The sequence below is a fragment of the Arachis hypogaea genome, chromosome 11, assembly GCF_003086295.3.
Source record: "Arachis hypogaea cultivar Tifrunner chromosome 11, arahy.Tifrunner.gnm2.J5K5, whole genome shotgun sequence".
Taxonomy (NCBI): domain Eukaryota; kingdom Viridiplantae; phylum Streptophyta; class Magnoliopsida; order Fabales; family Fabaceae; genus Arachis; species Arachis hypogaea.
This window is the reverse complement of record NC_092046.1, coordinates 121,506,732-121,512,736: the sequence shown is the minus strand read 5'-3', so window position 1 is coordinate 121,512,736 and position 6,005 is coordinate 121,506,732. Positions and strand designations below refer to the sequence as shown.

The 6,005-nt window shown below is 35.6% G+C and overlaps 1 non-coding gene across 1 annotated transcript; it reads left to right on the top strand.

Moving 5' to 3' along the window:
• The first annotated feature begins 357 nt into the window (after window positions 1-357).
• LOC112724896 (small nucleolar RNA R71) lies at window positions 358-466 on the top strand. Its single transcript, XR_003164036.1, has one exon. It is a non-coding gene; the product is annotated as a small nucleolar RNA R71 (small nucleolar RNA).
• Window positions 467-6,005: the final 5,539 nt, after the last annotated feature.

Genomic DNA, 6,005 nt, shown 5'->3' with positions numbered 1-6,005 from the left:
AGGCATTATCACCTGTGTCCACCTCATAGGCTGTCTCTGCACAGTAAGCCTCTGTGCTCTGTGTCTCACTCAAGTGCTGAGTGATCATGTTGATCTGTTGGGACATGAGCTTGTTTTAAGCTAAGATGGCATCTAAGGTGTCTACTTCTAGGATGCCTCTCTTCTGAGTGGCCCCATTGTTCATAGAGTTCCTCTCAGAAGTGTACATATACTGGTTGTTGGCAACCATGTTAATAATCTCCTTCCCCTCTTCAGGTGTCTTCTTTAAGTGGAGGGATCCACCTGTAGAGTGGTCCAATGCCATCTTGGACATCTCAGATGGACTATCATAAAAGATATCTAACATTGTTCAATCAGAGATCATGTTAGGAGGGCATCTCCTGATCAGTTACTTGTATCTTTCCCAAGCTTCATAGAGGGATTCACCCTCTTTTTGTCTGAAGGTTTGTACTTCCACCCTGAGCTTGCTCAGCTTTTGAGGTGGGAAAAACTTGGTCAAGAATCCATTGACACCTTCTCCCAGGTGTCTAGGCTTTCTTTAGGCTGAGAATCCAGCCATAGCCTTGCTTTGTCTCTCACTGCAAAGGGGAAGAGCATGAGCTTGTAGACTTCTGGATTTACTCCATTCATCTTCATAGTGTCACATATCTGCAGAAAGTCAGATATGAATTTGTTCAGATCTTCTTGTGGAAGTCCATAAAACTAGCAATTCTGTTGTACTAAAGTGACCAGTTGAGGTTTCAACTCAAAGTTGTTTGCATCAATGGCAAGAATGGAGATGCTACGCCCACAAAAGTCAGATTTAGGTGCAGTGTAAGATCCAAGGACCTTTCTTGCGTCACCCCCATTGTCTGGATTAGCTGCCATTGTTGTGTCTTCAGCTTCTTGCTCTAGAGCTCCTGTGATATTCCTTATAGCTCTGCTAGCCTGAGCTTGTTGTAGATGCCTTTTTAGAGTCCTTTCAGGTTTAGGATCCAGATCAAAGAGAGGTTCTTTATCCCTACTCCTGTTCATAAACAAGAAGAAAAAATCCAAAAAGTGAAGAAGAAAAGATTCTCTATGTCAGAGTATAGAGGTCCTTTGTTAGAAAGTTAGGAGAAGAGAAAAGAAAAGAAAGATGTCTTTTAAAATGAATTTTCGAAAATGGAGAGAGAAGGAAGAAAGTTTTCGAAAAAAGAAGAGAGAGAAAAGAGTTAGAGATTTTCGAAAATAGGAGAGAGAACAATTAGAAAGAATCAAACTTTTAAAATTAAAATGGAACAAACGAGTAACTAACTAAGAAATATTTGAAAATAAAATAAAAGATTTGAAAGAGATTTTATTTTTGAAAATATTTGAAATTTTAAAAAGTACGAAGTTGGAAAAGAATCTTTGAAATTTAAAAATTAGAAAGGGAAAGTCAAAAGAGAGAAACAAGATAAGATAAAATTTTAAAATTTAAGATAAAAGATTTGAATTTTAAAAAGTTTTGAAATTAAAGAGAGAAAGTCAAACAAAGATTTTAAAATTAAAAAGTTTGAAAAAGTCAAGAGGAATAAAGATAAGATAATATAAGATTTTAAAAATTAAAAGACTTTAAAATTCAAATTAAAAAGAAAAAATAAGATAGCAACTTTTGAAAATCAAAGAAAAAGATAAAAGATTTGAAAAGATAGAAAAGATAAACAAGAAAAGCAAGATTACTAATTAAGACGCCAAACTTAAAAATTTTTGAATTTAAATTAGAAATTTTTGAAAAATTTTAAAAGGAAAAACAAACACCAACATGACACCAAAGTAAAAAGTTTTGAAATTATTTCAAAAAATTAAAAGGAAAAATACTAAAAGACACCAAACTTAAAGATTTTGAAATCAAATAAAGAAAAATACCAAGAAATTTTTGAACACAAAGAAAGAAAAACAAGAACAATTTTCAAAAGGACTCGAGAAAAGAAATGAAAACCAAAAGGACACCAAACTTAAGACTTGATACAAGATTCAAACAAAAGAAAAAGATGACTAAACATGAAGATATTTTTTTTTCTTTGAAAAATTTTAAAAGGAAAACAAGAAACACAAAAAAGAAGAACAATAAAAGTACTTGATCTAAGCAGCAAGACAATCGTTAGTTTGTCAATCACAAACAATCCCTGGTAATGGCATCAAAAACTTGGTGCGCAAATTTGTGACTCGCACAACTGAACCGGCAAGTGCACCGGGTCGTCTAAGTAATACCTCAGGTGAGTGAGGGTTGAATCCCACGAGGATTGCCGGATTGAGCAAGCTGTGGTTCTCCTGCAGATCTTAGTCAGGCGAATAGAAAGATAGTTGTTGTTTATTGTAGGCACATAGACAAGCAATGATAATAAAACATAGAAACAGTAATGAGAGATCAGTTAAGGCTTCAGAGATGCTTATTCTTCTGGATCAACACATCATACTAACTACTCTAATGATGAATGATTCCTTCAATGGCAAGGCTGTAAGTGATTAGGCCATTGGTCATGGTCATTAATCTCCTCAGGTCCAAACCAAACACCCAAACAGGCTAAATCAATCTGGGAAAGGGTGAAGCACACGCAATTCAATCTCTTGATGATCCTACCCAAAACGCCACAGACAAGGTCGGATCTTCTGGATCAGAGAATGATGGTCTATGATTCTAGCCCTTAGAGCCACAGGAACCTCAATTACCCCTGACTAATGGGATTTCATGTCACATATCTCAATTAGCCCAAGTAACTTGTTGGAACACGTGATGCACTCTAAAGTTATAGCTCAATACTATCCAGATCAGGACTCGTAAAGAACTCATGTAGAATAGGGGGTCATACCCCAAATTCATAAGGATGAAGAACGACAATACATCATAGAATAGAATTAAACATAGATTGAAGTAGAAAAGTTATTGCATTAATCCATAGGAATCAGCAGAGATCCTAACCTTAACCTAGGAGGTTTAGTTACTCATACTGTACAGAAAATAATGTGTGAAGTTTGAATTTGGTGGAGAAGATTCTAAACAATGGTGGTCTTCCCTTATATATACTAATACTAAACTTAAAATGATATGAATAATAATTAGAAATTACAAAAATAAACTAAACTAAGCTTAAAGATGCAAAAATCCACTTCTGGGCCCACTTGGTGAGTATTTGGGTTAAGCTTGGCGTCCAACTTGAAGGAGTGGCAATTGAACGCCCACTAGGGGGTAGATATGCTGCTTCCTTGCTCCCCTTGGGGTGCTGAATGCCAGTCTTGGGCGTTCAACGCTGGCTTCAGTCCTCTTGGGGTGTTGAACGCCAGAAAGGGGGTAGTTTGGGCGTTCAACGCCCATTATGGGCCATCCAATCCAGAGAAAAGTATAGACTATTATATATTTATGGAAAGCCCTAGAAGTTAGCTTTCCAACGCCATTGAGAATGCATCAATTAAACCTCTGTAACTACAGAAATGCTCGTTTGAATGCAAGGAGGTCAGAATTTGACAGCATCTGCTATGCCTTCCTGGCCTCAGAATCAGACTTTGCCAAAACTTGCCAAATTCACCTAAAATCATAGAAAAAACACAAAAGCTCAAAGTAGTATCCAAAAAGTAAATTTTTCTTTAAAACCTACTAAAACATAATAAAACTTGACAAAATATACTAAAAACACTAGGAAATAGCATCAAAAAGCGTATAATTAAAATATCCGCTCATCATGCACTGGGTCGTCCAAGTAATACCTCAAGTAAGTGAGGGTCGATCCCATGAGGATTGTTGGATTGAACAAGTAATGGTTATCCTGCAGATCTTAGTCAGGTGAATAGAAAGATAATAGTTATTGTTGTAAGCGCATAAAACAAAATAGTAAAGAAAACAGTAAAGAATTCACGTAGAAATAATAATGAGAAATCAGTAAAGGTTTTGGAGATGCTTTATCTTTCCAGATTAATACTTCTTACCAACCACTTTAACAATGAATGATTCATTCTATGGCAAAGCTGTAAGTGATTAACGCCATTGGTCGTGGTCAATTAACCTCCCCTAATCCATATCAAATGTCGTTGTCAATGGTGTTTTAATATGAACAAGGATGAAACTCACGCAATTCACTCTCACTTGATCCAACTTAAAGTGCCACAAACAAGGTCAGATCTTTCGGATCAGAGAATGAAGCTCAATATTCTAGCATTAGCGCCACAGGAACCTCATTACCCATATCTAACCAGATTTTATGTCACATATCCCAATTAGCCCAGATAAGTTATTGATTCAGGTGATGTATTCTCAAGCTATAGCTCAATACTATTCGGGTCAGGACTCGTAAGAACTCATGTAAAATAAGGGATCATACTCTCGTTCCACCCCAGATTCGTTAAGATAAAGAACGACAATACATCATAGAACGGAATCAAACATAAATTAAAGGAGAAAAGTAATAATATTAATCCATAGGACAAGCAGAGCTCCTAACCTTAACCTAGGAGGTTTAGTTGCTCATAATTTACAGAGAAAACTTAGATGTCTGATAAAAGGTCTCCTCTTAATCCTATGTGATCTCCTTTTTAAATAGGAGATGCTAACCCTAAAAGATGTTTAATTTAAAATTAAAAAGTACAAGGATAAACAAAACTAAGTTAAGGAGTGCTAAAATCCACTTTGGGCCCGCTTTAGTTGAGTGCTTCATCTAAGCCTGGCATTCAACTTGGAGAATGGGTGTTGAACGCCAGTTAGGGGGGTGAACATGCTGTCTTCTGGTCCCTGGCTGGCATTGAACGCCAGTCTTGGCCGTTCAACGCTGGGCTTAGTCGTTCTTGGGCGTTGAACTCCAGATGTGGACGTTCAACGCCACTTTTAGGGTACGATTCTAGAAGAGAAGTATAAACTATTATATATTGCTGAAAAGCTCTGAAAGTTAACATTTCAATGCCATTTAGACCGCGTCAATTGGACCTCTGTAACTCAAAATATGCTCGTTGGAAGGCACGGAGGTCAGGATTTGACAACATCTGCTATGCTTTCTTTGTCTCTGAGCCAGACTTTGCCAAATTCGCCAATTTTGCCTAAAAATCCCTTAAAATCATAGGAATAATACAAAAACTCAAAGTAGTATCCAAAAGATGATTTTTGCACTAAAACATACTAAATCTCAATAAAACATACATAAAATATAACTAAAATACTAAGAAAATGCAATGAAAAAGTGTATAAGATATCCACTTATCACAGCACCAAACTTAAACTGTTGCTTGTCCTCAAGCAACCAAAAACAACTTAGGACTAAAGAAGAGAAAAATACATGAGGTTTTAGAATTGCCAATGAAGCTCAGTTCCAATTACTGAATGGGGCTATTAGCTCCTTACTTCTGAATAGCTTTGGTATCTCACTTTCCTTTGAAGCTCAGAATATTGGTAACCTTTGGAACTAGAATTCGGATGATATTATTGATTCTCTTTTTTAGTTTTTCTTGATTCTTGAACACAGCTTCTTTTTGGTGCTTTGCACCATTGAGCCTAGCCGTGACTCTAAGCGTTTTGTTTTCAAGTATTACCACCGGATATATAAACGCCACAAGCACTTAACTGGGGGAACCCTTTCGATTCGAATTTAGCTTTGCTTAAATTCCCAGATAGTGGTGCTCAGAGTTCTTAAGCGTACTCTTTAGCTTTGGATCACGACTTTAAATACTAAGTCTCAAGCTTTTTACTTGACACCTTCACACTACAAGCATATAGTTAGGGATAGCAACTCATTTGAGCTTTTTAGGCCAATTTTGACCCTCCTAACCATTGATGCTCAAAGCCTTGGATCCTTGCTCTTGTCTTTTTCTTTTTATTATTATTATCATTATTATCATTATTATCATTATTATTATTATTATTATTATTATTATTATTATTATTATTATTATTATTATTATTATTATCATTATGATCATCATCATCATCATCATCATTATTATTATTATTATTATTATTATTATTATTATTATTATTATTATTATTTCTTTTTCTTTTCTTTTTGCTGTTTCTTTTGCTTCAA